This window comes from Monodelphis domestica, chromosome 1 (genome assembly GCF_027887165.1).
Source record: "Monodelphis domestica isolate mMonDom1 chromosome 1, mMonDom1.pri, whole genome shotgun sequence".
Lineage (NCBI taxonomy): Eukaryota > Metazoa > Chordata > Mammalia > Didelphimorphia > Didelphidae > Monodelphis > Monodelphis domestica.
Window position 1 is genome coordinate 247,721,601 of NC_077227.1, and position 20,378 is coordinate 247,741,978.

The following is a 20,378-nucleotide window of genomic DNA, read 5'->3' on the forward strand; positions in this document are numbered from 1 at the left end:
CTGAAGAAGCAATTTGGTATTAGTGAAAAATGCTCTGCATTTGGACTCAGCAGAACTACAATCTTAAGACTTTTGGCTAGATCTGGGGGACCTAAATAGAGCGTGTATTCATCATTGTTGGACGCCGGAATCCTTAAATCGACAGGGGGATAAGAGCGTGAGAAATTTACACGATCTGTCTACATTGCTCCAGATAACTTCCCCTCTCAGGCTACTGGCCCTTTAAACCAAATTATATGAAGAGGGAAGGGGAAGAGACGCTGCTGGGGCAGTTGCCAACCCCGCTTTTCTAAGTCCCGGGACGCGGGTAAAGGCTTCTAGGCTTCTTCCGGGAGAGGGACGGGAGGCTTCCCCGCAACCCTTCCTGGGACTTGCAGTCCATTTTCTATCCTCATCTAGTTCTCTCTATCTTTTGTCCCAGAGTATATGGACTACATCTCCCAGAAGGCTAAGGGTCGGCTGCGGGGGGTCCGCTGTAGTCTCCGCGGCTGGGCGGCTAGTTCAAGTTGCCATAGCTGCCGAGTCTGGGGGAAGAGAAGAGTCAGTTGCGCCGGCCGCGTCTGGTCAGTTGCAACCTTTTGCAACGGCTGGAGCCGGGTTAGAGATGATCAGGCGCTGAGGGCCTCCGGCCCTCTCCTTTTTTAGGTATGTGCCACTCCCCTCCTTGTCCCTGCCTTCCTCCTCCCTCCCTCCCTCCGGGCTTTGCTGGGCCCTAGTCCTAAGGGTCGTGGGACAAGAGGGGTTGAGAGGAGGCGGCCCTCAGGCCAGAGGTTATCAGCCACCTTACCCAATTAGCCCGAGACAAATCCCAAGGTAGCGAAACAGACATGGATGCAGTCATTGGCTGCATTTACTGATTCACAGTGGCTTGCGGAGTGACAGCAGTTAATAACTGCTTTCTCCTCCCTGGCCAGCCTCACATTTCTTGTATTGAGAAGAGGAACGTAGACCAGAGGAGGGCGGCTAGGTGGACGAGAGCGGATGCTTCTGTACTGGAGACCACACCCTAGGAGGTTTGGTTGATTATTGCAGTTTTCAATTATTTGAAGAGCTGTCATGTGAAACTGATCAATCAAAAAGCATTAATTAATCTGCAGCTACATGTCGGTACTGTGCTAAACGCTTGGGGATACACAGAAAGACACACACATACAAATGGTTGCTGCTCTCAAGGAGCTCACATTCTAATGGGAGGGCACAGAGTCAGAACAACGCTACGCTTATAAGATGTATCCCAGAAATTTTGGGGCAGTTTTAAGCTCAGTACTATTAAGATGGATTACAGTTGGCTTTCAAGTCCATTTCAAGCTTGTCATGTCTTTATGTTTGAAGTTTAGATTCAGTATAGTTGGACATGCATGGTGCTATTGGTTCAGTATTATCTTAATACTATTAAAAGCTTAAAACTGCCCAGAGACTTGGGATGTCCCATATGCTAGAAGTAAACCCAGAGAGAAGGCACTAGCAGTGGGAGGGAGGCATGAAGAGTGGGGAAAGGCATCTTTCAGAAGAAAGGATTTAAAATGAAATCAGATTTGAGTTTCTCTGCTTGGCCCCAGTAAACAGAACTATATAGGTTTTTCTGAGTTAGAGCTAGGTGAGATCTTAGAAATCAGCCTTCTCATTTTATAGACAGAGAAGCTGAGACTCAACAGGAGTAAAATAATTTGTCCCTGGTCACACATATAGAAAGTGTAATTTTAATCCTTTGATTCTAAATGCAACTCTTTTCATTGTATCTCTGCTTATGATCCTGTGACTCCAAGTCCATAGAGTTTCTTTTCTTGAAACCATGGAGATATGACTGAAAATTACTTATTATAAGGAAAAACGTCTCCAGAAGTGGAATGGTCTATCTGGAGGTCTTGATGGTCACTTGTCAGGGAATGTTATAGAAAGTGTTTTGTTCATGCATGAGATAGGATACAAGGATACATTTCTACTCAATTCTCTCTATGTGTATTTGTGGAGGATCTGGTGCCTGATGGAATTTCTATTAAGAGAGACACCTTGGAAGGCAGCTACTTCCAGTATGTGTCATCACAACTGTCATCAGAATTGGGCTATACAACCCTAGAGGAAGACTTCTATTTGAGTTATTTTTTGTTTTTTTTCCAAGGAGGTGGGAGGAGGAGCCTAATTAGCATACCTATTCTGTATTATTGAATTTCACTTGGGCAATCTTAGTTATGGGAAAGAAGGGTCAAAATTGTACTCTGTATAAGTGATTCTCTGGATTTATTTACTGTTTAGTCTCTAATAGATGGACGGACCCACAAATGAATGTTTATAGCTTACCCCGTAATTGTGTATAAATGGGTGAAGTTTGCTTGGTTTGCACCTTTCTATTCTAGTTAATGAGTCTTGGTGGAAATTTATATCCTAGTGCCCCTTTATAACCTAGGATTCCTCTAACCATCTGTTACTTCTTTTAATAAATCTATCATTCCTTATTTCAGATTAGGTTGCAAATATGTTCTCTGATTGATTTTTATGTAGGCAAATACCACTTTTCAGGAATATTGTATTAGATCTCTTGCTGATTTTAGTCTAAGAAATAAGTAAATGTTAATTCAGTCAGAAGTTAGAAAGGATTTCATAGATCCAGAAACTCCAAGAAACAAAGTCGGGCCTTAGAGGAATTAGATTTTCTTGATTTCAGTAAAAATTAAAAATGGAACCTATATCTCTAATATTGTATTTCTTTAGTTCACTGCCATCTGAGAAGCCTCTCTGATGACAGACTACATATGAAAAGAACCAGTCACCCTATAAAATAATTTGTTCATTAAGGATGGGATGATGGAGTAGGTCAATTTATAAGCAAAACTCATTTCATTCAAATTCATGACATATAGAGTAAGTCAAGAAATCAAAATCAGAAGCATAATGTTGCTTTTTAGTTCTTTAAATCCCAAAATTGACACACAGTAATTGTGCTGAATGTACTACTGTACCCTAGGTATATGCTACCATGTATACCATATGGTATTAAAGCAAACTGAAGAGACTACAGAAATTACAGGTATGCATAATCATAGTGTGGGTCGGGACTCAGGAAGATTCATCTACCTGAGTTCAAATCTGGTCTCAGACACTTACTAGCTGTGTGACTTTGGACAAGTCACTTAACTGTTTGCCTCAGTTTCCTCATATGTAAAATGAGCTGGAGATGGAAATGGCAAATCACTCCAGTAACTTTGCCAAGAAAGACCCAAATGGGATCATGAAGAGTCAGACATGACTGAAAAATGACTAAACAACATCATCAACTTGTTGTGTACTGTATTTGACCTTATATAATTATAGAGGCACGTGCACTTTGGCCTCAAATAAATATTTGTTGGATAGGCTGGTTTTACACTTGGATGACTTCATTATTCTTTCTGTGTTCTGTTACATTTATTTAACAAACATTTATTATGTTCTTAGTATGTACAAAGCTCTATAATAGGAACTGATGAGGAGGGAGGGATAAGGAAGGTATGCAAACATGGATGTGATAAAGCCACTGCCCTCATGGAGCTTATAGTATGTCATGAATATAAGGAGAGTGAGTTAACTTTATTTTAAAAACTTTAAAGTTGTAGGTGGCTTTACCTCTTGTTTTATTTATCTATAGGTGGTTTGGGAAAAGTAGAGGGGCAGCCAAAAGCCAAAGTTCATCAAACATACTGAGTAGACTGTTTGCCCTGAACGTCATGGTCCTGACGAAATGATAGAAAGGAGAGGTATGTTTATAAGGAAAGCGCTGATCTCAGAGGAGAGCAGTAAGAAATTTTGGGGGTTTGCTTTGTAAGTATGTTTTCTCTTTGGATTTCTGAGATGTTTATTAATAAAAATACACATATTTGAAGGAAAGAAGCATTAGAAACTGGACCTTGGAAATGTAGTTATTTTGGGCTTCAGAAAAATTTTATTAACAGATGAGCCTTGGTATAAAAAATCTATTCCACAAAACAGCAAAACATTTAGAATTGAAGCATTAAGAAAAAAAAAGACTTATTTGCTTTTCACCACTGTGCTTATTTTAAGACTGGATTTAATATTAGAAGAGTAATGGTGGAGTGAAAGGAGTAATGAACTTGAGGTCAAGTTATAGGGTAAGATTTTGTCTTGAATACTTTATAGTTATTTGATCTTGGACAAGTCATTTAGCTTCTTAGTGCTTCAGGCTCCTCTTTCATAAATTGGGGATAAAATGTAAACTGTTTTAAGGAAAATATTTATATAAACCTTAAGACTATTTGTAAATGTGTTATTTCTTAAAATAGGACTTAGAGCCAATTTTTTAGGAACAGTGATTTTAAAAAAAATCAAGCTTTTTGAGTACAAATGACTATCATCATCTTCCTTCCTTCCTTCCTTCCTTCCTTCCTTCCTTCCTTCCTTCCTTCCTTCCTTCCTTCCTTCCTTCCTTCCTTCCTTCCTTCCTTCCTTCCTTCCTTCCTTCCTTCCTTCCTTCCTTCCTTCCTTCCTTCCTTCCTTCCTTCCTTCCTTCCTTCCTTCCTTCCCTCCTTCCCTCCCTCCCTCCTTCCCTCCCTCCCTCCCTCCCTCCTGCCTGCTTCCCTCCCTCTCTCCCTCCCTCCCTTTCTTTCCTTCCTTCCCTTCTGTTTTAAAATCAGTACTAAGTATAGGTTTCAAGGCAGTAGCAGTAAGGGCTAGAAAACTGGGGATAAGTGGCTTGTCCAGGGTCACACAGTTAGAACTTCTAGTCTCCAGGTCTGGTTCTTTCAGTATCCATTGAGTCATGTAACTGTTCCTACTTATTTTTTTCAAAAGCTTTTTTAAGTTGCAAGCACTTTAAATTTGTTTTTTAAAACCCTTACATTCTGTCTTAGAATCAATATTAAGTATTGGTTCCAAGGAAGAAGAGCCATAAGGACTAGCCAGTTAGGGTTAAGTGACTTGCCCAGGTCACACAGCTAGGAAGTGTCTGAGGACATATTTGAACCCAGGGCCTCCCATCTCTAGGCCTGGCTCTCTATACACTGAATGACCTATCTGCCCCTCTATCAATTCTTAAATTATTTTTAAATATAAACCTTAAAGAGTATACAGTAACAATTTGAGATATTTATACAATGATCAAATTTAACATGGGCCATAAACAAAGAATTGTAAACAGTAAATTTTCAACTTGTGTCTATGCTTATTGCTATACTTTTTAAAGTAGTGATGATATAACCAGTAGAATAAGGGGAATTAAAACAGACACATCTTTGGACCTTTTAAATAATCCCATCTTTGAGGTTATGAATTCAATTATTGTATCTCTATACTTGACTTGACACCCTAATCCTTCTTCTGATCTCTAGACATTTATCAGCATTTGCAGTATACCCATCTAGTTGTCTCATAGACAACATAAGCTCAGTAGATCTGTGATGAAACTCAAGATCTTATTCCTAAAAAACATGCCTTTGCTTCGCACTTTGCTATTATTGAGGGTCTGTCTATCTTTCTACTTGACTGTAATTGCAACCTTAGGGTCATCCTCTACTCTTTATTCTACTTCCACTAATTTATCAGTTTTAATCAGTTATCAAGTCTTATCAATTCTATCTTTACATCATTTCTCATGTGGATCTCTTCTTCTTCAAGCCATGTGGTCACCACTTTAGTTAAGGTTCTTTTCACCTTTCAGATGTATTATTGCAAAATCCTACAGATTATTCTCCCTGTTTTCAGTTTCTCCTCTTCCTAATACATCCTCCATGTAGCTACAAAAATGTTTTTCATAAGGCACAGATAAGACTGGGACATTCCCTCATTGAAAAATTTTCATTGGTTTTCAATTATATTATAAAATATAATCTCTTTACTTTGACATTTAAAGCCATTTACAATTTAGATTTAGACAACCCTTTTAGACTTATTTCATACTGTGTCTTTTTATGTTCTCTGAAGCCCAGGGAAGTTAAATATTTTGCCTGAAATCACACCATAAGGCCCTACAGGACAAATCTGAACTTAGGCTCCAAGACTCTTAATATTCTTTCCATAATACAACATTAACTTACCTGGATGTCCATTGGTAGGAATAGTTACCCAATTCAACAAGCATTTATTATCCACCCACAATGTGGGAGGCTTGATTTTACACTGGAACATTTACTGGTTCTGGAGTCAGTGGACTTAGATTCCAATCCTGCCTCAGATACTCCCTATGTGACTTGGGACCAATAACGATAATAATAATAGTTAGCATTTATATAGCACTTTGAAGTTTGCAAAGTACTTTTTTTTTTTTTTTGCACCACAACTCTGGGAGGCAGAAGTAGGGGGTGAAATAGATTTTGCTTTTAGAATGCCACTTTATTCTCATGTTACATGAAGCTTCCTCGAACCCGTGAGAAGCCTCAAGGTAGGAAGATAGAGGAAGGATAGAAGTTCTAGATGCCGTGAGGGGGATGGCGGAGCCAACTTAGAGATATGAGGTGGCAGGAATGAGTCAGAAATCCAGGCCTTATTGATAACAAAGGAGCCACAGCAGAAACTCCGATCAGTGGACTACTCAGAAGGCTTATATCTGTCCAAAGATCCAAATTTAATACCACACAGGTCGGAGACATAATAGAGAAAAGAAAGTGCCTGGCCGAAGGCCAGGTCCCAGGTGGGAGAGGTAGATCAGGAAAGGAATCAAAGACCAAGCTCCAGCAAGGACAGGCATCAGTGAGAGCTGAGATCCAAGAGAGAGAGAAAGAGGGAAGAGAGGGAAAGAGAGGGGCGGAGCTTGCTGCGGCCCTGTATTTAATCTCTTTGATATGCAAATATACACAATACATAGGGATGATTATCATTGGTTAATGACAAGGTATAGGTGTGGTTTCTCTTAGCCAGGTGAGCACAAAGAAACCTGTTTTCCCACCTAACCTGGGGTCAAGGGTCAGAGGCTTTCCCAGCCATGCTCAAGACTGAACATGCTCTCTTCTAAGCCACTCTGTACATACTAACTGTTTTCCTTGCCCATAGCTAGGGGTGGATTGCTACATCTCTCCCTTTTTGTTTAACATAACAATAAGTAGTGCAATATCAAAATGTAACAACATTATAGCATTAACAAATACAAACACTCTGGTGCATAATCATATCCTGATACAGAGATGAAAAACCAAACCAGATTGTAGAACTTAGATATAACAATCAAGTGTGAACATCAACATAAACTGATTCAGTGATACATCTTAAAAATCCCAAACTGATCTTTCTATCTACCTGTCTGCATATCAAAATCAATGTAACAGTCTTAGCAGACATAAAAATGTTAAGAAAATAATTTTCACTCTACTGATCCTGGTATAATGAGGTAGAATTCTATGGCTCACATGACAGGTGCACTAATCAAACATGCCACCTTTCACAGTCTGGACTATCAGAAGTTGTCAGTCTTTTCAACAGTTAGCAAAATACTATCTCTGGAGATGAAGGATAAGTCCTTCCTTTCTCTCGTACTGATACTGCATCTTAGGGATATATTCGTGCTCACTTCCGGATGCCTGCCACATAGGAAATTGGTTGGTAGATTCAATGCCAGGACATACAGTGACTGAGAGCGTCAGTGTGCCATGTCTCTGCATTTCCCAACCTCAAACATCCATTTCATATGGAAAATGCATAATCGTGACTGAGGCTGTCTGGTCCATAATGAAAGATTCATTATGATTCCCGTTTCATGTAATCAGACATCACTCTCCAGAATAGTCATCTGAAAATTAACAAATACTGTCATGTTCTCGTAGTCTCAGATGCTCAGGTGTTCTGCAACAATAAAATATTTGCACCGTTGTGGTTCTGGATCAGAGCATCAACAGTACTTTCCTTGTACTTAAAATTCTGGCAATAATTGTGCAACAGAAAAATCAAAGTTGAATACTTGAAAATGAATCAAAAGTGTTCTCTCAAATGAACATACTGATATCTATAAGATTCTTCTCCCTTTTCTTTTTGTTTGTGTGTTGGGAGAGATCCCTTCAAAGAAAAACATCCTCTCTGAACAATTCTGGAGGATCATGTATATAATATATCAAATGATCTTAAGTGATCCTGGGAACCTGATCCCAAAATTAATACAAAATTCTAGACTCTTGGCTCACTGTTTATGTGGTATCTTTGAAACTGAGCCAATGTGTAATATCAGAACTTACATTCCAAATGATTTCTAATTCCTGATCTAAATAGATCAAAATTTGCCTTGTATATGAACATAATTTTGCACCATTAAAGGCCTTGCAAAAATATCAATACAATAATTATAGTGAAATTTTTAACAAATACCAATATTCCCATACACCTTACATTCTGATTTGTAGCTTACATAACCAAGATGATGATAATGAGGTGATATTTCAAGTTCTGACTTCATATTTCTTATGTCATCCTTATTTAAATCTCTGCTTGTATAAATAAACCCATCAATATGATAACCAAGCATATAACATTACCAATATTTGCAAAATTCACTCTACCAAATGAATGTTTGGGTAAATAGAAGCTTAACTTGTTTTTCATGTAGAAACAATTTCTACAGTTTCTTGTACCTCTAGAATTTGACATAGCTTTTTTCATTCCTAGTTGTCAATGTATAATATTCAATGTGCTTTTTCAAGCTTATCCGTGCCTGTTGTGTCATGTTTTCAATACATACTCCAAAAAAGTAAAACTTAAATTATACTTTGTCCTTGCTCCATGCATTGGTGTAATAATAATTTGTTCCACCTAGGAGAGACAATGACTGCGCATCCACAGAAATTGTCAAACCCAGAGTCCTCAGGGTGCTCCTGAGGTCTTACTTCCATATACCAGAACGTCTTCCAGTATATGAAAGGGAAGCCAATAGACCCTGAATCCAGCGGCCGTCTGAATTCTGGGACTGTTGGGAGAGAGCAAGAAATTGTTCCTATTAAGATAGTATCCACAAAGACAGGGTATTAGGAGTAATGGTTAACAATGGTATTAACACTTAACTACACCTATGGGAGTCAGCACATAATGTCCATCCAGGTATTGTCAGGAACATAAGCTTTGCCTGGATGTCAATGATCTTTTACAATAACTCCGGTTCCTGATTAAAGATTTCATAGTGCATTTTGCCTGATCTCTCATCCTTCTTTGAGAGTATCATCAGCATCATCTGTCCATTAAACATGCCTGTGCAGCATTTTCTGCTTAGCACCTCATGTTTGTTGTCAGAGGTATCAGATCTATGCTATGAATGAAAGTTTTCTGTCTCCTACTCTTTGGAGAGTCATACCAATGTCTGTACCCTTGTTGATAACAGCATTTCTTACAATACAAGTAGTAGTTTTACAGTGCATACAAAATACATTCCTTTTGACAGTCTCATATACAAAATACAAGGTATACATTAGTAGCTAAACAATTGTAGTTATTTCATCTCAAACCCATAGTAAAGTCTTTGGAGTGTGGGATATATCTGGTGTCTTATACAGACATGAGTGTGTCTTAGTCCTTCTGAGTTAACATCCTTGATGTTGTTCTGGGTACACCATATCAATGGATGTCAGCATGACAAGTGTCCATCAGTAGCCTACTAGCAAATGTCTCTAATAGTGTAATGTCATTGTTCTGGAGTGATATTAGTCACCAAAGAAGTGTCCTTCCAGCGTGGTTGGATTGCTGCTGGCATGTAAATAGCTGATGTCAACAGCGTCCATCTGCTTCTCTTCCTGGTCTCTGTCAGCTGGCATGAAGCATGACATGGGTGACCAGATGTTTTCATTATCTGTGAACATACAAACAAGCCCTCGACCCAACGTTATTATCCCCTTGGGTCCCTTACAGTCTCAATATCCTGATGATATTCAACCTAATTCAGGTATATCATACAATAAAATCTTTATCATTACATTCCATACTGTTATTGCATAGCTTTAACTTATATTCCTTCTGGGGTGTAGAAGAGATAGATGATTAGTGATACCATACCCACCCCTTTTTCTTATGAAAGTGGAAATGTCACAGCTTAACAAGATTGACTTCTAGATAAGTCTAATTCTAATAAAGACATGTTTGCAAATATAATGTACCCTTCAAGACAATAATCATAATTACATTTTGGATAGTAATAACATGTTGTGCTGCAATTGGACAGCATTCATTGTGGTGTCATAACATTCACAATTGTACCCTTTGATATTTGATCAAAGTTGGCTAACATGGAACAATTCCAATAAAATGATTGTAAGTTACACATTGTACCAATACCCTTCAAAATTTTCAGTCATGTGATAAAGTTAGATCTTAAAACAAATACCCATATATTCATAGAACAGAATATCTGTCAGTGACTTAACAATATTCTTCTGCATGTAAATAGTTTTTCATACGAATACATTTGTGTGGATAGTGTGTTAAACCTGCCTATAAGGCCGTGTTATTGCCTTTACATGTGCATGTGCTGCTTTTCTGGTGTCCTGTGCCAGACACCTCTGCCATCTGTCCTTCTTGTGGGCAGATTTTCTTGCCATCAGATGCTCTTGGTCATCTTCCATGGACTTCACGTATCTGAGAAAATAGACAGAGAATCTCGAACCCAAATGAAAGCCTCCTTGGGTCTTAGAAAGTTAGAAAGTGACAGAACATATCTACCTTCAGTTTTTGAACCTGTAAAGATTAAAATTTAGGGGAGAGGGGGAGACTGAGGCAGGTAGAAATTAGTTTCTCTCTGCAAGGAGTATTATATTTTTTTAGAGGTTTATTAAAGGTTAAAGATTAAGAATATACAAGTAAGAAACATGTGCCTAGGCCAGAGGCCTAGACAAAATAACCTCACATCATGGAAGAGACGCCTCTGCTCCAAAACGGAAGTCCAAAAAGAGCCAAGCCCCTTCAAAAGCCTTTGAATCCACTTAAATCCTTTCTCGATCTCGGCCCAGGTGAGATTACAAGGCATTCTGGGGAAGTGGAGCAAAAGCTCATGGGGATTGTAGTCCTGTATTCGAGTCTATTTTTTACATTCCCCCCTTTGATCGTTTGCAAAAAATTAAATTTTTTCCAAAGGATCATGAAAACATAATCAATTTAAAGATTACAATAATTGAGGATAAGAGAAAGAAAAGAATAAAACCAATAATTACTGGACGCATTGACAGAAAGACAGTTAGGGGGCAGTCCCCTTTGGCATGAAAGTATGCATGCAAATAAATGTTCATTAACCACACCCAAAGTTCATTTTGTGCAGCTTGTGGTCTGGAGGCTTCTTCATGATGGCTTCTCCAACAGTTCAGTTTCTGAATTCAGGGAAGTAGCATCTTCTTTACCTAAAATTCTTCTCAAAAGGAATTTAAACTTTGCAATTTAAATAATGATATTTTTTTACATTCCCCCCGTTAAGAGGGTGATTGAAAGATTCAGAATCAGTTAGGGATGCATGGCTGAGGTATGAGGTATATGAATCAATTGGCAAGAGATATTAAAAAGACATCAGAAAATCCAAAAGAAAAGAAAAATTTCTGGATGAAAATATAGACTATCAAAGTCTTATGTGTAAAAATTCCAAGTAGAAGAAAAATAAATCTATAACAAGTCCTTCAATCAGGGCCCCATCAAAATGATCTAAGTAATGATGCATTTACCCAATCAGTGCCAGGACTACAGAAAGGTACCACACATTAAGAGGCAGAAAAGAAAGGGACCAGATTATAGAAGCCAAGTAGGAGCCAAGGTTTGGGGATACTCCTCTGTGAGTATCTTCAGGGTGAGTGTGGATACAAGGAAAGCCTATGTCTTAACACATGTTAAACATAGTAACCTCGAGTCTTCACACTAGGTTCAGGACCTTTGTATTGGCCTAGAAGTGCATCAATCCATCCTAGATTGGCCTTTTTTTGACCCTATGAAATGGCTCTTGTGTGTATTTCTTGTCCTGGAATCAGACAGAATCATTAAGCAAAGTCCCATAATTTATTTAAATAATTAGTGGCATCATTTTTATAGTCACAAGCTTTTTAGGGCATGCTCTGACAAATGTATCTTAAACTTGTAGCACTGAAAATCAAAAGGTTAAAGAAAATTTTAATACTGGTGACATGTGCTTCAAATATAAAAAGGAGAGAAAAAATAATTAAAAAAACTGAAAAAGTATTGCACATGCAAGAAAAATATAATAATAAAAGAGCTTTAAAAAATTCAAAAATATAGCTTATAATCATTGACACTCTGTGTCAGTTAAGAAAAATAAAATACAAGGCTTTCTCACCAAAAAATGAGATCCATTTCCTCTTTGTATCTGGCCATGATCACTGTGAGTAGAAGGCAAATGAATTGAACAAGGTAACAATTTTTCATTTTTAAAAATACAGTAGTACAAATATGTAGTTACCAAAATCCCCAAAATTCTCAATAGCCCAATTAATTACAATAGCAAACACACTTTCATATTTCACATAAGTTGCTGTATGACATTTTTAAAACCTATGAATTGATGGACATTTGTCACAATTTTTACAAACATAGCAATCCTTCAACCTTGGTATTTAAACATATTTTTTTTAAACAAAGTAAAACTCATCTTGGGTTTAGAAGATAATCAATAAATCTATATATCATTCTGGTAGAAGTAAAATAGTGAGCTGAAGAGCATAAATAAAGGGATGCTCCTTTTGGAGGCTTTTTAAGGGTACAAATGCCCTGAAATTAACTGCCCAACTTCCATTCACATGTGGGAAGGTTGGGGGTTATAAAATGTATTTCACTTCAGCTAATAGGCCTTACCTCGTGGTAGGGGCAGGCAAAAATAACCAGATTGTTAAAAAAAATTCCAAAAATCATATTTAAAAAACCCTTAAAATCAAATCATTTGAGGTATTTAGCACATTAAATTTTCCAAAGGTTGTTAATACAATTATAACCAGTTCTGAAGTCCATCTATCCTCAGCAAAATAGAAAAAAGCTCTTTTTTCATATATGGGCTTATTCACAATAATATTTGTTCAACACAGTTATCGGGGAAAAACAACAGAATTTTAAAACTCAGTACATTCAAAATAAATTCAATCAACCTTCAGTTCACAGAATAATATTCAATCCAGTAATATATGAACTTAAAATCACAAAGTTATATCTTAAACAAAACAATGCAATAGAATACAGAGATTTTTTTTTATAAACCATTGGAGTCTGAAATGCCTTAGAATATAGCCTTTAGTCTCTTCAAAGTTCCTTGGTTTTTTTTTTGTTTGTTTGTTTTTTTGTTTTTAATTATCCATTTAAATGCCTATTGTCCGAAGGTAGAGTAGTAAAGGCTAGGCTATGGGGTTCAAGGGATCTGTCCAGGGCCCCATAGCTGGGAAGCATCGGAGGCCAGATTTTAGCTAGAGACCTCCCGTCTCTGGGCCTGGCTTCCAGTTCGCTGGGCCACCCATTTTCCTCCCCAAAGTTAAAGTTGAATCTTTGGGCTGAGTCTGCTCCCTGACAGGCAGGCAAAATCAATGAAATTGCCAGAAGAGTCAAAAATGCTTTTAAATAGCCCATTGCTTTTTAGGTTTCTGTTTGAAAAGTCTGTTTCTTCTCTCTAGTCTTTTCTCTCTTTCCCCTCTCTGATACCCCTGTGGCCAATACCCCCAGCCACGTGGAGGCTTAGCCTAAGGGAAAATTGCCCGGTCTCCTTTCCCTCTGGTCTCTCCCCTCCGCCCACGTGGCCAATACTGTTACCAGCTGGTGGCAATGAGTCCTGAGCGATCTGCTCCAAGGATCTGGGTGATGAGCCAGCTGGGGTCACGCTTGTGGGTCTGGGGCGCAGAAATAGGCAGGCAGCGGCTGGTGAGAGGCCAGGAGCTGGAGCGGCTGCGGGGGTGGTCAAGGCCGGGACCAGGTACCAGGTGAGGACAATCAGGGCTGCAGGCTGGAGGCAGGAAGCGGCGGGGCAGGTCCGGAGCCTGTAGCAGCTTTGCGAGGGTAGAAAACCTTGGCCAGAGAGATATGGCTCAAAAAAAAATTTTTTTTTTCTAGGTACTAGATATTAAAACTGAATTTAAGATCAGAAACGAAATCAGAAGACTGAAAGTTCTTTTTTCCATTAGGTCGCCAACTGTAAAGATTAAAATTTATGGAATATGGGGAGACTGAGGCAGGTAGAAATTAGTTTCTCTCTGCGAGGAGTATTATATTTTTTTAGAGGTTTATTAAAGGTTAAAGATTAAGAATATACAAGTAAGAAACATGTGCCTAGGCCAGAGGCCTAGACAAAATAACCTCAAATCATGGAAGAGACGCCTCTGCTCCAAAACGGAAGTCCAAAAAGAGCCAAGCCCCTTCAAAAGCCTTTGAATCCACTTAAATCCTTTCTCGATCTCGGCCCAGGTGAGATTACAAGGCATTCTGGGGAAGTGGAGCAAAGGTTCGTGGGGATTGTAGTCCTGTATTCGAGTCTATTTTTTACAAACCTTGGGGCTCATGAATTCCTTTGAGCTCTATTTACCATAGCTTGCATTTAAACCATGAGCTATCCAATTCAGCCCATCCATTGCTGTTAAAAGCACTGCTGTCCCAAGCTGTTTGGAATAGACAATTGTGTACAATTGTTTACAAAATCTGTAATCACTTTGCTCACTTCTTCATTTGAGCTTGAACCCATAAACCAGGAGAGTAAGTACCTCCTATCACTTCTCACAGTTCAACCTTTATGTCAGGAGCATGTTGAAATGCATCCTTTGCTCCAAAATATTCAGTAGATATCTATCAGGGGTGAAATTAATCCACAACAGTTTGCATTGAGAAGCAATATCATATGCTTGTACAGGATATAGATGTACAATAGATTTGGCCCTCTGCTAGAGCAGAGAATGCTAGCAGGTGTCTGTTCAAAAGAAGCAGTCTGACAGCTATTTGTGTGTGCCTTTGCAAACCATTATGCATAGATGCTTAAACATTTGCCTTTTCAAACACATAATCATAAAACCATCATACCATAAATCACATATGATTTGACCCACGTATGCTGTGATCTTAAGCATTTGTCTGCACACAATTTTTGCTTTTTGAAAAAATTTATATTGTGCAATTATTAAAATTATAGTATTGTCTTATGCTGTAAAAGTATGCACAGCATTATCAAACAGTTGCACAGGAGTTATTATTTCTGAACTATTGCAGTTAACTTCATAACTGAAAAGATCTTGATACTGTGACTAGGATTATTACCTTCATCTGCCAATTCTGCAAATCTTCACTGCAAAAATAGATCATATTGTGCAAGTAACCTTTGAATTTGCATTATCATCATAGGTCTCATTTCAATATCACGATCAGCTTCAATATCTGTAATTTGAGTACATGGCAGTATTGCCCGTTTCAAATCATTAATAAATCACTGTACTGATTAACAAATTACTTGATAACTTTAATAATTAACTACTGGTAAACAGATTGAATCCTTCTAACCATGCTTCCACTCTGCTGAGCATGTGTCTTAGTTTTCCATAGTTGAAGCTATTCTAGTTATAAGTCATTTGCTTTCTGGATACAGATGCATTAATATTCCTACTAAAATTTTTTCTGAACTGCATACAGGCTGTTTAAATAATCTCTGTCCAATTTTTTTTTGTTTTATCTTGTTGTCCTTATGTCCTGCTTAGGAAAATGTTAATAATTCCTCCATAGTTAAAATTAGAAAGCATATGAAATTCCTTTAAATCATATTCCAATTCATGCTTGTCATATCTTAGTATTAAATTTTCCTTCTGGCTAATCTCTGTGTTTGTGATAAAAACTTGGAACCTCAGTCACCCTGATGCTGCCTCTCTAGGTGGCTTCAGGTAAGCCACATGGCTGAGAGGAAAAAAAAATTCATGCAGCTTCATATCTGAGCCCAAACCTTAAAATTTCTGTTTGTACCTTAATTACCTCGTGATTTATACCAAAATTCCATTGCAGATAAAGCATTTCTAGTCCTGATATTCTGTAGCATATCACAAAAGTCAGAGAAAGATTTTTATCTTTTTAACTTCCTCTATCAAGAAATATAAGCAGACATTCCTTTACAATTTTGCCTTGTCCAACCCAAATTAGAGAGATTTGAGTTTTTTAAAATTCACTTTACCCTCTTTAAAGTCAGATTTTTCCTTCAACAAAAGCCTGCTTTTACCTGGCCGGACCTCAAACAAAGGATTTCCTAGGACCCTTTTGATATGCTAAAAGAGTGTAGAGGCTTGCTTTAAAAAAAAAAAATCTTCTGCCGTTTGGCTACAGGATCGCAACATATCTTTTCAAACTAGGATTTTTTAAAGTACTTAGGATTATTACCTTGATTTATCAATTTTGCTGAGACCTGTGGTTTTATTAGAAAAAGTTTTTAGAAATTATCTCTGTTGCCAATTGATTCTGATACTAAAAGTGCCCTGCTTTGTTTGAATCAAAGCAACCATTTCCTGTTAAGCCTTTCAAATTCATGAATCAGACAACTTCTGAAAAGGCACGGCAATTTTCCTGTAAAGATTAGCTTGCTCCCTGCAGAACTTTTGAAACAAACAGTGTTTAAGTAAAAAACTCCTTTGCAATAAACTTATATTTTCAATAGCTTCTGCCTTGCTAGGTTTTTTCTAGCCTTTCACACTTTGGCTAAAAGAATTTGATTAACATAGTGCCCATTTGCATTAGTATAGAAGCCTGAGTCTTCGAGCCTTTGTCTTAGGACCCGGTAAATTTGACTTTGCACTTTCCTAATGAAATCCGAACTCCTGCTTTTTCTTTTCCTACCTGCTCTGTTTGAAATTCACTATGCCAAGGTAATTCTGGTAGAATTACGCCTTGTGGTGAACTGCCTGTTTTAGAAAGAGGAGATTTCCCAAGTTACAGAAATTGTGTCAGTGAGAGGTTGGGAGTGGCGTTACAGCCTTCACGGCTTCAGAAGTCCTTCGCTAAAGTCAGACCCAGCCGCCAGCTACCAATCGCTGTGGTGAGGTTTTGCTGGGTTGAATTCTCCCACTCCTCCCCCACCTCAGACTTAGCCTCAGGTTACCAAGCCTGTTGTTTTGTATTTGTTTCAAAGGAGAGGAAATCTCTGAGCTTTTAAATGGGTATCTCCTTGGTCAGCTCCTGCCTGTTCCTGCTTTGTGCTGAAGCCTGTAGCTTCGTTTTGTTGTGAAATTGCTTTCTCCCCAGAACTAGAAGTTTGGAAAGGTAGAACAGCTAAAAATCATACTCTGACCGACCATGTGTTCAATAGTTTGCCTGCCTCAGTTTCCCTCATCCTGATATTTTTCCAATCTTTGTCTCAAGTAGTTCAGCTTTTGAGACCTTACTTCTTCCCCTGTCAATCAACGACATTAAGAGTCGAACGGGTTTGAGAGGAACCAATCACTCCACCCCCAGCAGAGGAAGACTTACTGTCTCGGGCCAAAAAGACCGGTAAACTTCCTTGGACTCCATCACCACCAGCCTTCTTTTGTTCTTTCCCTCGAATGAGGGGACACGTCCTGCCCCGGCTGTGTGAAATAAAGGTTTGAAACCCAAAGGGGCGCCAGAATGAAGCTTCCTCAAACCCGTGAGAAGCCTCAAGTTAGGAAGATAGAGGAAGGATAGAAGTTCTAGATGCCGTGAGGGGGATGGCGGAGCCAACTTAGAGATATGAGGTGGCAGGAATGAGTCAGAAATCCAGGCCTTATTGATTACAAAGGAGTCACAGCAGAAACTCCGATCAGTGGACTACTCAGAAGGCTTATACCTGTCCAAAGATCCAAATTTAATACCACACAGGTCGGAGACATAATAGAGAAAAGAAAGTGCCTGGCCGAAGGCCAGGTCCCAGGTGGGAGAGGTAGATCAGGAAAGGAATCAAAGACCAAGCTCCAGCAAGGACAGGCATCAGTGAGAGCTGAGATCCAAGAGAGAGAGAAAGAGGGAAGAGAGGGAGAGAGAGGGGTGGAGCTTGCTGCGGCCCTGTATTTAATCTCTTTGATATGCAAATATACACAATACATAGGGATGATTATCATTGGTTAACAACAAGGTATAGGTGTGGTTTCTCTTAGCTAGGTGAGCACAAAGAAACCTGTTTTTCCCCCCTAACCTGGGGGAAGCTGGGGTCAAGGGTCAGAGGCTTTCCCAGCCATGCTCAAGACTGAACATGCTCTCTTCTAAGCCACTCTGTACATACTAACTGTTTCCCTTGCCCATAGCTAGAAGTGGACTGCTACATTACAGATGGGGAAATTGAGGCAGATAGTGGTTATTTGCCCAGGGTCACAGCTAATCAGTATCTGGATTTGAACTCAGGTCTTTTATATATATACTATGCCACTTAATTGTCCCACTTAATCTTCCTGGATTCAAGTTTCCTTCACTGTAAAATGAGATGTTTGGATTAGTTGGCTTCTGAATCTCCTCTACCTTTAGATTTGTGATCCTCTGTTCACTTTCCTAGTCACTGGGGATACATGTGACAGAGCCTGGCACTAAAGAAAAAGTGCTAGGTTGAAGAGTGTGTGAAACTGATCATCCTCTAGAGGGGAGGGGCCTGAGGAGAGGAAAAGACTGTCTGGTAGTGGAGTTGCCCTCTCAGTCTTGAGAAGCAGAAGGGAGAGGGTGAAAAAAAGACTTTCTCCTGAGGGTTACCCACTTTTCCTGCTGGTGACTGGAAATCCTTCCCCCAACATTTCCCAATTGAAGGGACTTTATGAAGATAAACCTGAGCAGACTTTACCTCAGCTCCTGTTGCCCAGGGGTGAGTCAACCTGACTTTCTCTCAGGGGGCTTAGGCTGCCAGGGCCCAAGTTCCCCCAAAACTGGAGGAGGGAGAGGAAAAGGTTTAGAGAGAGACAGGGTCCCCTTTCCCCCACTTCCCTTTCCCATTCTTTCTGTGCTAATTATTCCTTTGTGTTACCTTGATTGAGTTGACATTAAAATAGTTACCTTTTCCCCAAGCGGAGTGTGAGTGGACAGATCAAGGGGAGACCCTTTGGTCTCAAGTAGTGGGGGGGGGGTCAAGAGGGACAAGAGCGAATTTGGGAGAGCAGCCTTAGCTAAGGAGGGAAGGCAGAAGGAAAAACTTCAAACCCTCTCTCCTCTCTCTGAGCCAACCTCAAACAATTAGCTGTCTCCCCTGAACCCTGCTTTGAAAAGGGAGGTTCTCCTGTCTTTCTTCCTCTCTATACTGAAAGTCTTTCCCCTCAGGTTACAACTTAACCTCCCCTTATAATACATACAAAGACAACAATGGCAACAGTTTCTCCCATAAATTCTATTGGGTGGAAACAATGTGTACACAGATAAGTCAATACAAAGTGAGTTGAAGTAATTTTGAAGGAGTTCTTAAAACTGTTAGGATCTTTAAAGCCTTTGCATAGGAAGTATTCCCTAAGTCTTACAATGGATTTCACTCGGGAATAGGTGATGAGACGAGGTGGAGCATTCCATAACCTATGCAATGCTTGGGAGACAAGGACTAGAATGTTTTTATGGAGAACAGCAAGCCTTCTGTGTGCTGGAAAGGAAAATGCCAATGTCGGGAAAGATAGCATGGTGGAATGAATAGAGTGCTGGACTTCAAGTCAAGAATCATCTTCTTGAATTCACCTTTAGCCTCAGACACTGATCATCAGCCTTGTGATCTCGAGCAAGTCACTTAACCCTGTTTGCCTCAGTTTCCTCATCTATAAGATGAGCTGGAGGAGGAAATGGCAAACCATTCCCAGATCTTTTCCAAGAAAACCCCAAATGGGGTCTTGAAACGTTGGTCATGACTGAAATGATTGAATGATAACAACAAAAGATGGTGAAGAGCTTCCAGTAACAAACAGAAGAATTAGTATTTGATCCAAGAAGCAGTTGGGAGCCTCTAGAGCATTTGGAGTAGGGAATGAAATAGCCAGATTTTGCTTTTAAAATGCTACTTCAATAGCTGTGTAGAGAATGAATTAGGCAGGGTTTGGGATGAATTGGTATATATAAACTTTGGGCCAGAGAGAATAGTTCGGAGGCTGTTTCAGGAGTCTAGATGAGAGTCCATGAGAATCTGAACAGGGCATGTGAGACAAAGGGGATGGATGCATCCAAAGAAGTTGATTTTACCACTACAACAAGATTTAGCAACTAATTAGATATGAGGACAAAGGAGAGGAAATAGTTAGAGATGACTCTAAGAATGTGAAATTGGTTGATAGTTGCCCTGATCAAAAATAAGAAAAGATATTTATTTATTTTATTTATTTAAAAATCCTTACCTTCTATCTTAGAATCATTACTGGGTATTGGTTCTAAGGCAGAAGAGCGGTAAGGGCTAGGCAATGGGGGTTAAGTGACTTGCCCAGGGTCACATATCTAGGAAGTGTCTGAGTCCAGCTAGGAAGTGAAAGATGTTGATTTAGGAAGAAATATGATTCTATTTGTGGAGGTGTTGAATTTTGTGACAAGGAAATCAC

General features: G+C 39.1%; 1 protein-coding gene across 13 annotated transcripts in view; it reads left to right on the forward strand.

The window, feature by feature from the left end:
• The first annotated feature begins 420 nt into the window (after nucleotides 1-420).
• Nucleotides 421-20,378, forward strand: part of CEP128 (centrosomal protein 128) — a 566,439-nt gene continuing 546,481 nt past the window's right edge. For 3 of the 13 annotated variants that reach the window (XR_008914955.1, XR_008914954.1, XM_056810609.1), the window contains exons 1-2: nucleotides 421-645; nucleotides 3,623-3,731. The gene's annotated coding sequence lies outside the window, so the exon portion shown is untranslated. Of the gene's footprint in view, nucleotides 646-3,622; nucleotides 3,732-3,776; nucleotides 3,796-20,378 lie in introns of those variants that run through there. The other 10 variants (XM_007472708.3, XM_016425009.2, XM_007472703.2 and 7 more) reach the window with 9 other exon arrangements.